Here is a 13,265-nt window from a genome sequence, read left to right as displayed (position 1 = left end):
TGCTTACTGCCTTGGGCTGGTGCAATGGCTCAGCTGGTAGAGAGAACTGACTGCTAATTGCCCTTTGACTTCTGTTCACATGCTAGGGCATGCATGTGCACTTAGAACACACAGCACAAATTCATGCATAATATAAATATAAACAAGAGTAAAAATGTAAAAAAAAACCATTCATTTCCATAAGTCTATAATTCTCATTCAGTTTTATTATTGTAAAATATTGTTATATATATGTACTTATTTCTGTGACAGTAGACATTTAAGTTGTCTTTAGAATTTAGCTTTTTTCAGTTGTCAGTTGATGTCAACAAATAACCCATGCAGTTCTCCAGTGTAGTGTCAAATTGCCAAGGTAGGGTTGCAGATCAAAGGCCATATACTTTGAACATTGTGTTCTTATTATTGAATGCAATTGGATTTTAAAAATTAATGGATTCTGAGCCGGGCAGTGGTGGCGCACGCCTTTAATCCCAGCACTTCGGAGGCAGAGGCAGGCGGATTTCTGAGTTCGAGGCCAGCCTGGTCTACATACAGAGTGAGTTCCAGGACAGCCAGGGCTACACAGAGAAACCCTGTCTCGAAAAACCAAAAAAAAAAAAAAAAAAAAAAATAATAATTAATGGATTCTTTTAATAAAATATTCAAACTGTACATACAGAAAGCTACCCAGGGAAATCTAGCCACCCTCCTTCTGTTTTGGATTTTCACTCTAATCTCACTCTGACCATTGCCTGTGGCTCTTTGTGTGCTGACAGATAGAAACATATGTATACAGTGATAAACTTGAAAGTTTAGTATTTCCTTCTTTGTAAACAGATAATACATGCATTTGTGAAAAGTGGTATTGCATGTCCTGGCCCATTGGTTAGGCTTAAATGCCTATGTGAGCATGTGGAGCACATATTTTACCATATCATTCTGTTTCACAGATAAGATAATGTACTGGGAATGAAAGTACAGTTGGGGGCTGGAGAGATGGCTAAGTGGTTAAGAGCACTGGCTGCTTTTCCAGAGGTTCAATTCCCAGCAACCACATGGTGGCTCACAACCATTTGTAATGGGATCTGATGCCACCTTCTGGTGTGTATCTGAAGACAGCTACAGTGTGCTCATATAAATAAAATAAATCTTTTTAGAAAGGTTTATTTGGGGTTCCATTCTCTAGCTACTAAAACAGTGCTGACTGTATCTCCTCACCTCTCTCTGCACATAGTTCACTTTGATGTAGATGGGGAACTCCGCAGGTGTCCAAAGTGCCTCAGAAGGTTGTTGGTGTACGTGGTATGTTTGACAAGCTGTGGAGGTTACATCCACCAAAGGAAGCAGGGTGGTCCTTGGTTGTATTCACAGAGTTAGACTTTTTTACCTTTTGTCAAAGCTTCTGGAGAGTCTGGTGACCTTGAACTCTATACACCCTGACCCCTGTTGAAATTACAGGATCATACCACTGTGAGAAGGTCTACATTACTGGGGATGGAACCAGGATTTAGTGCATGCTAGGCTAGCACTCTAGCCATGAAGCTGCAGTTTGTTTCCTCTGGAAATTTGGCACAGTTGCAGTCACATCCGACCCTCAGAAGCCAGATGTATACAGAATACTTTTTATGTTGTAACTACGTAAGATGTGAAATCAGAAGTGTTAAGATGGTTTTTTGTGGAGAATTTTTGCTGTGTTTTGCTTCCCCTCACCAGAATGGATCTGTATATTTTAGATTGTATTTGGGATAAAGAGCCATGCTGATGTCTAAACATACTATCATTTCATTATTTTCACATCTTAGTTTGCATTTGTCTTCAGACATCTGAGTCTGACTTCATCCTGTTGCTACCTATAGTTCACTTCTATCACGAATGATGGATGCTCTTCAAATGGTCCGCCTGTACTCACTTCTATTTAATGGTCATCTTAGTTTCCTGACTCTTGGGTCATCTTTATCCTGTTGCCATGGCTTTGGTTCAGCTCTCATTATATGTGTCCAGTAATAACTTCCTACTGATTTTCTCTCTGTCTCTATTTCCTTGACTTTTCTGATTCATATTGTTTGTGGCTTTGTTCAGGTTCTTGTCTCCTTTCCTAGTTGCACTTAGTGCTGCCCTTTCTTGCCTTCATAGAATGGGAACCCAAGTTCCTTCTGATGCAGAAGTAATCCTTGCTGATTAATAAGCAGAAAGGTCACTATTTCTAAGGAACTTCTGGTGGTTTTTATAATTATTCTTTTAGGTAACAAACAAAATTAGGTTTTGCTATGACGTTTTGACACATATGTAATTATAATTTGCTCTTACTTAGGTCTTCTAGTGCTCTCTCTCGTGCCTCCTCTACTTGCTGGTCCTTTCTGCTTCTCTGCAAAGAGAGCCCCCTTCTACGTTCATGACATATATTTTATTACTCCCTTGTCCCTTGCCGTCTTCCTTAAGATCGTCTCCCTCTCGCACACCCTCTTTTACTTTATCTACCACTACTCCTTGTTTACTTTCCACACAGGAGAAAATGGATATTGAGCATTTTTGTCTTTCTGAACTGGGTTTATTCACGTAGCATAACCATCTCCAGTTCCATCTACTTTAGTAAAGATGTCATAAATTAATTTTTCTACAATTGAATTAATTCTGTTGTGGATTTTCTTTACCCATTTACCTATTGATGGACACCTAAGCCTTACCTCTTATCTCTTAATTCTGCCATTTGGATGGCTTGATGTTCTTAAGAACTTGCTGTTTGCCTTTTGGGGCTTTCAATTATAAATGGTCAGTCAGCTTGATGCTCTAAAGAGCTTGCTGTTTCAGTGCTGTCACATCCTAAGCAAGCATAAGTGTTATCTTGGGTTACACTTGTGACTACTCACTGAGTTCAGTGTGCTTGCCTGTCTCACAGGAGAGTGTACCACAACTACTTGTAGGTTTTTTTTTTTTAATGAAAGATGTACTATAATTATGGGTGACACTGACTACCAGTTTTAAGTGTTTTGACTTTGTCATGTTGTTCTAAGTAGCCACGTCCTAGTTACTTTCATGGAGAAAGCATCACCTGCAGAAATGCTGCAAAGAAGCTATACACAGATATATTGTTTGTGAAGCTTCTCTATAGGGCTTTATTGAGAATTAATTCAATAGTACCCCTAAAAGTATATAGTTTGATGTCTTTTCATATAGTTATAAAACTACACCTATCACTGTGATCTAATTTTAGAGTGTTCTGCTCCTTCCCCTCCCCTCTGCTCCAATAAAGGAAACTCTGGATTCAGTTAATCCTATTTCCTGTAATCCTAGCGCTAGGTGACCCTCAGTCTACTGTCTGTTCTTGGAATTGCTTATCCTGGACAACTTGAGCTACACAGTACATGGTGTGGTGCCTTAGTCGGCTTCTTCGTGCCTTTGAGGCCCTTCTGAGGATACTGTGTGCTACATTTCGTTCACTCTTTTATTCGTTGATGGATACTTGGTTTTCTTCTCTGCTTTTGTGAGTGCTGCCTCTGTGGACTTAGGTGTACAGATGCCTGAGTTCTGGCACTCAGTCCACGATAGTATGCTTATCTGTGGTTTGTGCAAAACTAATTGCAGGTTTTATATCGTTAAATCTGTTGTTTGATTCTAGAATACATTCTAAATAAATGTGTTTATTTTATGCATCAGTTGAATGTATCTTTCTTACTTTGTTTTGCTAATGACTTCTCATTCAGTGTTCATATTTCTTTCATCCTTTCGACCTGATGTTAGACAAAAAACAAATTCAATTATTTTCTTATTTGAGTTTAAAATGGGTCTTAAAGCAGCAGATACAGCTGGCAACATCAGCAGCTCATCTGACCCAGGAACGATAAGGAAGGCACAGTGTGGTGCTGGGTGAAGATGTTTCAAAGAGGAGTCCCTGAAGATGAAGACCTGCTGAGAGTGGCCAACAGAGCCAGTCCTCTTACAGCTGCAGAAGTGGTCAGCAAGCTCCCAGCATTATCAGTACATCTGACAAGTATGCTCAGCAGATCATCAAGATGCACTGAGAATGACACCACCTGCAGCCCACATCCTCCACAGGAAGGGAAAGTATTCTTCATGGTAACACCAGGACGCTGCACCACGCACAGTTAACACTTCAGAAGGTAAAGAAACTGAGCTACGAGGAAAAGCCTCTTCTACCACATTTACCTGACTTCTCTCCAAGCAACTTCCACTCAAGTATCTTAACAAATATCTTCAAGATAAATATTTTATAGCCAAATCTTTGAAGTATGAATTAAAATTTTTTAAATTACATTTTCTTTTGTATGTTATGTGTGTGGGAGTGACTTACGTGGTCCTACCAACTCAAAGTTTTATTATAAAATGTCAGGAACCATCATTATATCTAGATCCAATTTGGTCTTAATGAGCTATAAATACAGAATAAATACAAGAAGTTCTGCCAAATCGGTAGGTAGATGTTTTGCCTTTGAACACTGATGACCCCAGACCTGTAATTTATTCTATTTTACATTGATTCCTTTATTTGTTTATATGGCCACGTGCATTTATCCATGAGGACAGAGGTTGCCCCTTGCAGGAATGCTCGTTTCCTGGGGAGCCAGTCCTGTCAGGCAGTGGGAACTTATTTGGACCATCTTGTGGAACCAAACTGAGAAAATGATAAAAAGAGACCACACCTTGGCTAAGCCTGCTTAATAGTATGTCTCTCTCTCCTTTAGTTCCAGTTTTAAGTTGAATCCAAAACCTGTCTCTTTATCCTAAGATTGACTTAAGGGCTTTACCCTCAAAACCTAGTTCTCCTGTGCTCTCTAAGTCATTTGGGCTACTTTGACAATTTAAATTTATATGTGTACTTATAATCCACACTGGTATGATACATAATATAAAAACATAAGTATGTGTAGGTAGCATAAATAGATTGTATTAGTTACTTTCCTGTTGCTTTAATAAAAGACATTGGCAAAAGCGTCTTAAGGGAAGAAGGGTTTGTTTAGTTTGAGGTTCCAGACCATCATGGCAGGGAAGTGTAGAGTAGGGGGTTACTGATAGTGTCATAAGTACCAGTAAGAGTAAGAAATCACCTCTAGAGATATACCTATTATGCTCCAGTCCTCAGTCTGTTTTTGTGAATTAAGTTACAAAGCTAGCTCCCACAAAGAAGCCATAAATGCTTTGATGAAGGTAAGAATCACTTTTTCTCCATGACCAAAAGAGATTGTCATTTTTAAAAACACTTTTACAGTTGGGTTTGGCTCCCTGGAAAATGAGTTCATTACAAAAGCAGCTAGGTTAGCTCCCAAAAGGAAAATATGTGCTCTTGTGGCCTGTGTGTGCTTTGAAATCATTCCTAAGGTCCTGGTAGCAAATTTTATTGTGAGGCTGTAAAAAGGTGGAAACTCACTTGAGTATGTTTAAGAACTGGGACCTTGGGACTAAATCACCACCACAGAATACAGGTAGCTTTATCAAACAAGGGAAAGAGATTAGAACACAAAGACAACATCTGCTTCTTTCCTATAATGCTCTGTATTGTCTCAAAGACTGCCAGCCAGAAGGCATGACCAGGTGTGTAAACCCTTGAAGCTCAGAAGTGGAAACTAAACCATGACCCTTCGTAACTGTTTACTAAAGCAAAACTTTGTTCATCAAGCTCTCCAGGCTCCAGTCTTTTACACAGAACAGAGTATACTGGTGATAACAGACTTTAGCCCAACATCTCCTTGATAGACAGTATTTGGCCAGGCCTTCTTGCTTTAGCATTGGATCTATAATTGAAAATAACATTCCTCATGTGGCTGGTCTGTATTGACTGACTGTTGGGTGTGACTAAGCCTCAGCAAGTCTTGCTCTGGAGACTGCAGGGTTTCAAGGCCCTCTTCAGTCTTTGCTAATAGTAGTCTTGGAATTTTCCCGTTCTTTCCACTTTTCTTGAATATTGGTGGTGCTTTGCAAAATGAGTGGGTAGGAGCACCTTTCAAGCTGGAACACAAAACCGGATAAGGGCTTCTCCTCCTTGCCCTCTATTTTGATTAGACAAGCTCTTACTATGTCACATAGGCCAGTCTTAGACTCTGAAGTTTCCTGCCCAGACTCTCTAGTTCTGTTCTTGCATCCTCACATCCCCAGCCTGTAGGTTAGCAGGTTTATTATTTTTATTTTTTACAACTTCCTGTTTGAGTTTTAGATTCCCAGTAATGAAAGACTTAAGTTTAACAGAAGAATAAAGAAAACAGTAGCTAGGACACACTATAAACACACAGGGTAATGGGATAGTGGTGGTGGGGAATGGTTATATGAAAGTATTAGGTAGTCTTAGGGAAAACCTTGACATTGGATTCTTGGCTGAGTGAACTTTATTATCTTAATCATGGATTATGCTGTGAGAAATGAGGCTGGGACCTTCACATGCTCAGCAGTTAATAAAAAGCTTCCCTAGTAATATTGATAGATGAAGTCATCTATCAATCTCTCCATACCAGAATATATACTTTTAATACATTTCCCGATTCAGCTCCTTAATCACTGGTACCACAAAGAATCCCTCCTGAAATCAGCAGAAGCTGGTTTTTGTAATGCTGGGGGAAGGACTCTGGACTGTTCTAAAAAAGTGCTTTGCCAGGGAGCTATAGACTTGGCCCTCTTACTTAATTTTTAAATTATGACCCATTCACCAACCAACTCTGTGAATTTCCTAGTGTTTCTGATGTCTATATAGGGCATAGTTTATCAGCACTAGTTTCTCCCTTTTTAGGAAGTAGAAGAGTAGCAGGGATCAACAGACCTACCCAGAGGAAGCCAGAGAGTAAGCATTTAGGTTTGATGGGTCGCATGCAGCTTCTTTTTTGTAGATGTGGGGTGAATAGGTGGGTATTTTAAGCCACTGTTTAAAAATATGAAAACCTACGTAGCTTGTAGACAGTATATTAATGGGTCATGGACTGAATTTAGCTCTTGAACACTAGTATGCTGCACTAGCATTCTCTAGAGCAGCAGTTCTCAACCTTTGAGTGCGGTGGGTAGGGTGTCAAACAACCTGTTCACAGGTGGCCTAAGACCACTGGGAAACACATATTTACATATGATTCAGATCAGTAGCAGAGTTACAGTTAAGAAATAGCAACAAAAATAATGTTATGGCTGGGGTCACCACAGCATGAGGAGCTGTATTCAAGGGCCTCGGCATTAGGAAGGGTGTCTCACTGGGAATGCTGACAACCCGGTAGCTGGCTCAAGCCACAAAGCTGGCATGTTTTAGCAGTCCTGGTCTAGCCCCAGAAGTGTCCTAGTGAGCCATGGGTCTTTAGTCAATAACAGAGGCCTGGAAATGTTAGTTCTGAAATCAGTGAAGGCAGTGGCAGCAGCAGCAGCAGCAGGGTAAATGAACTCTATGACAGGGAGGGCCAGGCTTGAAAAAAGCAAATTTTCTTTCTTCTGTCATGGTCCTTCTTTATGTATGCTAGGGTAGGTCTTTCCACATCAGTCAAGCAGTCCGGACAGCTTCTACTCAGCATGCTGATTTGTGGCAAGTTGATGTGAAAACCAATCATCATGTTTCTGTCCCATGACCTGTTATAGCATGAATGGAAATACAGGAGAGATAAAGTCATAGGATATTACATAAGGGAGGCTTCCTTGCTGAGTGTGTTTTCTTCAGTGAGCAACAAAGACTGTGCAATGTGAATGACCTTGGAGTTTAGAGACCTTTAAACCAGGCTTCAGAGATACCTTAATGGTTAAGAGTGTTTACTGTTCTTCCAGAGGACCTGAATTCAGTTTCCAGAATCCACATTAGGCAGCTCACAACTGCCTGTAACCCCACCTCCAGGGGATCTGATACCTTTTTTTCTGGTCTGCTGCTACCTGGACTCATGTGGCATATACTTATACAAACATGTAAGTAAAAATATGACTTTAAAAAGACCTTGAAATCAAGTCAATAGAAGCCTCATTGGTTGGGTGTATTCAGTCTCAGAAAAAATGGGTAGTAGTTATTGGTCTCTGTGTGGAGACATTTTTTTATCTGATTCCCGTGAAGTAATGCCAAAACTTTCCAAAGGTCAGATTTCATGTATAAGTAGCTGGAAATTTTTATAACTAGATAAATTCAAAGAAAGAAGCTGCTAAATCCTCATTTTAAATTGGAAAAGATCTGTTCCCAGGAAAGAAGCTTGGGTGTCGGGAACTTGGTTAAGCCATTTAATACCCACCTATTATGGAACAATAGCAACCTTCTGCCTGAAGTGAAAAGGGTTCTTTGGAAATTCCAGTCAGTTGGATGGTGTTTGGCTGGGGCTAACACGTGAAGGAGTTTTCTTGACGTGGACACAGGTGAAGAACTAAGGCAGACTCGTGAAGGAATGTTTCACTGAAGCAGACATGGGAGAGAGGATGTTCTGCTTTAGCACATAATTTAACATATAATGGATTCTTTCCTAATAACACACATGTATTGGTTCATCTTACACTGCACAGTTCAGCTGCATTTGTCGGGACTAGAGAGAGAAACATGCCCAAAAACTTCTAGTGGTGTGCTGCAGTTTCTTGCTGCTTCTGTGGACTTGGGTTGATTGGCAGAGTGATGTGAGCTGAAGAAAGACCTGTGGAGGACACGTGATGTTTGCAGGATTATAAATAGGAGTCAACGGACAGTGAAGGAGACTGAGCTGGGCTCGCTTATAGAGCTCGCTGTGCAACACTTGGTGGGTCTCGCATCTCCGCTGATCTTTGCTTCCATAAGAGAGGCACAGCCAAGAACTTCTGGCATCCCTCCTCATCCATCCTGCTGACTTGTGCCTAGGCTGCTGATTCATGCTGGTATCCCAACTCTACCGAACTTGACTGCTGGTATATTTGTGAAGTGTTTGTGAATGGGTTGAGCTGCCACTACTAACCTGTGAACTGAACTGCCGATTTCCAGACAACACAGTTTGCTCCAAAGAACCTTTCTAAACAGGTCCACTTCCCTTGTATCCTTTCTTTCCCACAATCTCTGGTGGGTGGTAGGCCGAAAGAGAGGCTAAATCATTAAAAATAGGTTTGAAAAACTTAGTTACATTTGCTTCAGATGGTCAGTGAATCTTTATTTCTTAGTTATACAAGTATTGGGTGTATACCTCCTGAGGTTTGCTTGTGTCTTCTCTGAGCCAAGGTAGGAAGGTGCAGAGTGAGGGTTTGCTTATTTGATTTTTAGACAGTGTCATCTGATGGTTCACTAGAGTAGAAGCCAGGAGTACGGATCTGCTCCAGGACTTGTTGAAAACATGGAAGGTGCTTGAGGGAAACCTCAGGACAGAGTTGTCCTGAGAAACTGTTCTTTTCCCCAAGGGAGAGCTCATCAAAGAAGGTAATTAGGACCATGCATGCAGCCTGCAGCCTTCAGGAGAAGGTAAAGATAGGAAAAGTGTACAGGTTGGGTGGTAGCTTCTAGCCTGTAATCTCAGTACTTAACAGTCTAGGACAGGAGGATTGAGTTTGAGCCATCTGTACTTCACAGTGAGTTCTAGTACAATATGAAAAACAGTAAGGCCTGCCTCCACAAACATGAACAAAAGTGTTGGGTTTGGGGTCTCCAGGATAGTGGGGAGGCAGAAATGCAGTCTGTTTACAGCCTTGAGATCCTGAGTGTGTCCCCCCTTCCCCTTCCATTGTCTGTACAGTTTTCCTGTGAACTTTTGTTTCCAGAACTCTGAGCAGGTGGTTGGAGTCGGTCTTAACAAGTCTGCAATCATTGGTGGATCTTTTCCCCTCAGGACAAAGTTGCAGAGAAGCTGCAGCTACAACTTGATGAGAATGTCAGTGGTGTGGAGAGGTTGCAGTATTGCAAGTTCAAAGCGAAAGTTATCTTAGGCTACCTTTACCCCTCTGCTCCAGCCATGTATTGCCCACCTCTGTATATAACCTCACAGATCCCTGGCTCCTACCAACCTAAGATGTCTTCAGACAGTCAGGTCTGTCTGTAGTGACGAGTCCCCAGCTTTACAATTACCTGCCTCCCTGATGTTTCCACCAATGTATTTTAAAATTGTCTTGATTTATGATTTAATTTGTTTTGTTATGTAAAACTTTATGGAACTGATTTGGAGTTGGTACGTGAGCCTGTGTTCCCAGGACACAGTCACTTGTATTTGGCTCTAGAATAAAAAAAACAAAAAAACCAACCAACCAAACAAAAAAAACAAAACAGCATCTTACCCTCTTTGAGATGAGAGTTGTGTTTTTACCTCCATGATACCTTTGGTTTCAGAAAATCAGACTTGACTTAAAAAAATATCAATAAATAATGTCCAAATTAGGTATAATCTATTTATTGAATAAGGGTGACCTTGGGGATTTTAAGGAGAGGAACATTTAAAGTAGTGATTTGTTTTGCACTGAAGCTGCTCCTTCCACGATGAAATTATCAATTAATTTATAATGTCACAAAATATGAGAGATTATTACTCTGATAAGCTCTTGAGAGTGGTGAAGTGAGGAATTGTGGGTAGTTTTCCCACTGTATCTTTTTAGCTAGTGAAGAATACTGTTTATCCTGCTATGTTTCCAAGTAATTCTGTCAAGCAGCTGCCTGCTCTGTTTATAACGAACAAGGTTGTAGGTATGTGGCTGTTAGACTAGTAAGACCATCAGTTTTCCCAGAGGAGGCTCTGCTGGTGGTTTTGGGGGAGGGCAGTTTCCAGTCTGGATTTTGCTTACATGTAGAATGTTGTATTCTTGGCTTTAATTACTTCACAGAAAGTAATGAGAAAGCTTATATCTGCTTTAAGAGCTTCTGAACAGATGTTGCCAACATTGTCCCGAGACCCTCAATAAACTTGTTTTTCCTTGTGCAGCACTGAGTTAGATAGAGTATTGCAATTCACAAAGGGGAGTGTGGATTTTGGCTTTCTGAAAGAAAGCTGCACACAAAATCTGTAGCTTTTTCTCAATCTGTTTGATTTCCTAGAAAGAAAGTTCAAGGTTTTTCAGGTTACCTATGGGCTTTTCCTATTTTTTAAATTGATTTCTTGTATTTCAGTTTTCTACACATGAACTAATACAGATGTGGCAGCTGTAGATTATATATTTCTAAACGATTTTTAATTCTTTTGGAAAGGAATAGATAAGAAAGTTGGGATCAAGAGAACAAAGCTGTGTACGGAGTTGTGCTTTTCTGTGTGAGGAGTAATCCTAGTGTCGTAGCTGATGGGTCTCTAGATTTCTACACAGAGCTTCGGTTCTAGACTACATAGCTCTCAGTTTTTGATGATCTCACATAGTTTAGGATTAGTCCAGAACTTGTATAAATTTTAACTTTTTGTAATATATGTATATATTTTATAGTAGTAAACAACAAGCTATTACCTATATATTTTTTATGCATTCGTGGCACACCTAACATTTTCTTAATTTTTGTAATATTTCTAGGCTACATAGTTCATCTGCAACTTTTTCACACTCATATATTAAGAAAATTGCATTATAATAGACCTGCAGAGCTCAAACTCATGTTATTCAAGGGTTAGCTGTACTTAGATGCTATAATAGCATTTATTTATAATTTGACTGCTTACATTGGACCATTATTAAAACCAGTGAGTAAATCTTTTTAATCTCTCGTGAACCTTTTGCTTTAAAATGTGTAGATAGTAGGACATGGTGGTACACACCTTCAGTCTCAGCACTCAGATGACAGAGGCAGGTCGATTTCTGTGAGTTTAAAGCCAGCCTAATCTATAAGTCAAGCTCAGGCCAGCCAAGGTTGTCAAGTGAGATACTGTTTCAAAGGTAGAATCTCAAAGGTAGGCCCAAAGGTAAGAGAATCTCAGTTGAGGGATTGCCCAGATCAGATTGATGTGTGGCTGTGTCTGCAGTGGGCTGTTTTAATTATAATGTGGGAGGCCTGAGCAGGTGGTCCTGGGTTGTGTGAGAAAGCTCATTAGTTACAGTCTGGAGACATGGCTCAGCAGATAAAAGCACTGCTGTTCTTACAGAGGACCTGAGCTCAATTGCCAGCACTCAGTGGAACTCGAATAATTCCAACTCCAGGGATAGAATGCCTTCTTCTGGCTTTTATGGGCACTTGTGTATGTGTGCACATTCTTACATACACAGACACATACATAAACATCTTTTAAAAAGTAGCAACAGCAGTAGCAGCAGCTAGCCAGCTGAGCATGAGCCTGTGAGTAGGCTATTGGTCATAGAATCTGTCACAGCCCAAGGTGAAGCTAGAATAAGATATTAAGAAGGTCAATGACTGCATCTTTTGAGTTTAGTATTTCCATGCCTTTCACACTATTTGTCCTTGGAGAGCTCAAGTCAGAGATTCTACTTCGGACAGAGCAGAATGTATTATATAACATTAATTAGTTAACGCCCCCCCCACCCCCCACCCCATATAAATGAGTTGAGTAGACTTCCTAGTGTGTTTATTTTTATGTCTACTTATTTCAGACTTTGAAAAACCATTCAGACTTAGTATTAAAGTACTGTTACCCTTAGTATCTTTCTTATATGATGAGACCTGTGGAACTTTTACTATGAAGTATGTTGTAAAATCCTTTATGATAAAGTTGTTTCTCTATGGAAAATAGTGTCATAGTTGAATAATTGAGATTTGTTTACCCGAGGATTTGCTATAAATATGTTGTAAAGGAAAAGAATAAAGCAATGTGAGTTTTAATAATAACTTAAAAGAATGAAGCATTAAGTGACCATAACTGGTTTTACAAGGATTGATTCAGTCAGCCCCTCTGGACTTCCTGTTATGCTGTGAGCTTGTCTTCAGTTTAATAAAAATCATGAAAGTCATCAACGTGGGATATTACTCTACTTTTCTGTTTCTTGATCTTCTTAAGAATCCTCGGTAGTATCCAGGAAAATAGAGGGTACCAGAGTCCCCAAGCCCTGAGCCATTCCCCAGCTAGATGATGCTTCTGCGAAATCTTTACTTGGATCTTCTGTCAGAGTAACCCCTGGATTAGGTCTCTGGTTTATACTTAACCTGTTGTAGCACTCACACTGTGTTATGTCAGATCTGTTACTTAAGGCAAGAAACTCTCTAAGAGAGAGAGAGAGCGCTGGTAAATCTCTAGTTTTTAGCACAGTTCTTGATACAGAAAACTTAGAAATAGTTGCTAAGAGAATGACTCTGAAAGGTACTTGAGTGTTACCTAAGCTATGAGTATAGTATGTTTTGTTTTAAAACGACAATTTTGTACTTTAGTGATATATCTCAACTTCTCTGCTGCATTGACATTTAAACTGGTTTTAGAAACTGTGTTAGTTAGGGTTTCCATTGCTGCAACAAAACACCATGACCAAAA

At 40.0% G+C, this 13,265-nt stretch overlaps 1 protein-coding gene across 3 annotated transcripts in view; it reads left to right on the top strand.

The window, feature by feature from the left end:
- Window positions 1-13,265, top strand: part of Cdk8 (cyclin dependent kinase 8) — a 70,738-nt gene that overhangs the window by 11,802 nt on the left and 45,671 nt on the right. The gene's annotated exons all lie outside the window — the stretch shown is intronic.

The sequence above is a fragment of the Arvicanthis niloticus genome, chromosome 24, assembly GCF_011762505.2.
Source record: "Arvicanthis niloticus isolate mArvNil1 chromosome 24, mArvNil1.pat.X, whole genome shotgun sequence".
NCBI lineage: Eukaryota > Metazoa > Chordata > Mammalia > Rodentia > Muridae > Arvicanthis > Arvicanthis niloticus.
The sequence above is the reverse complement of the archived record's forward strand: the minus strand, read 5'-3'. Positions and strand labels throughout refer to the sequence as shown.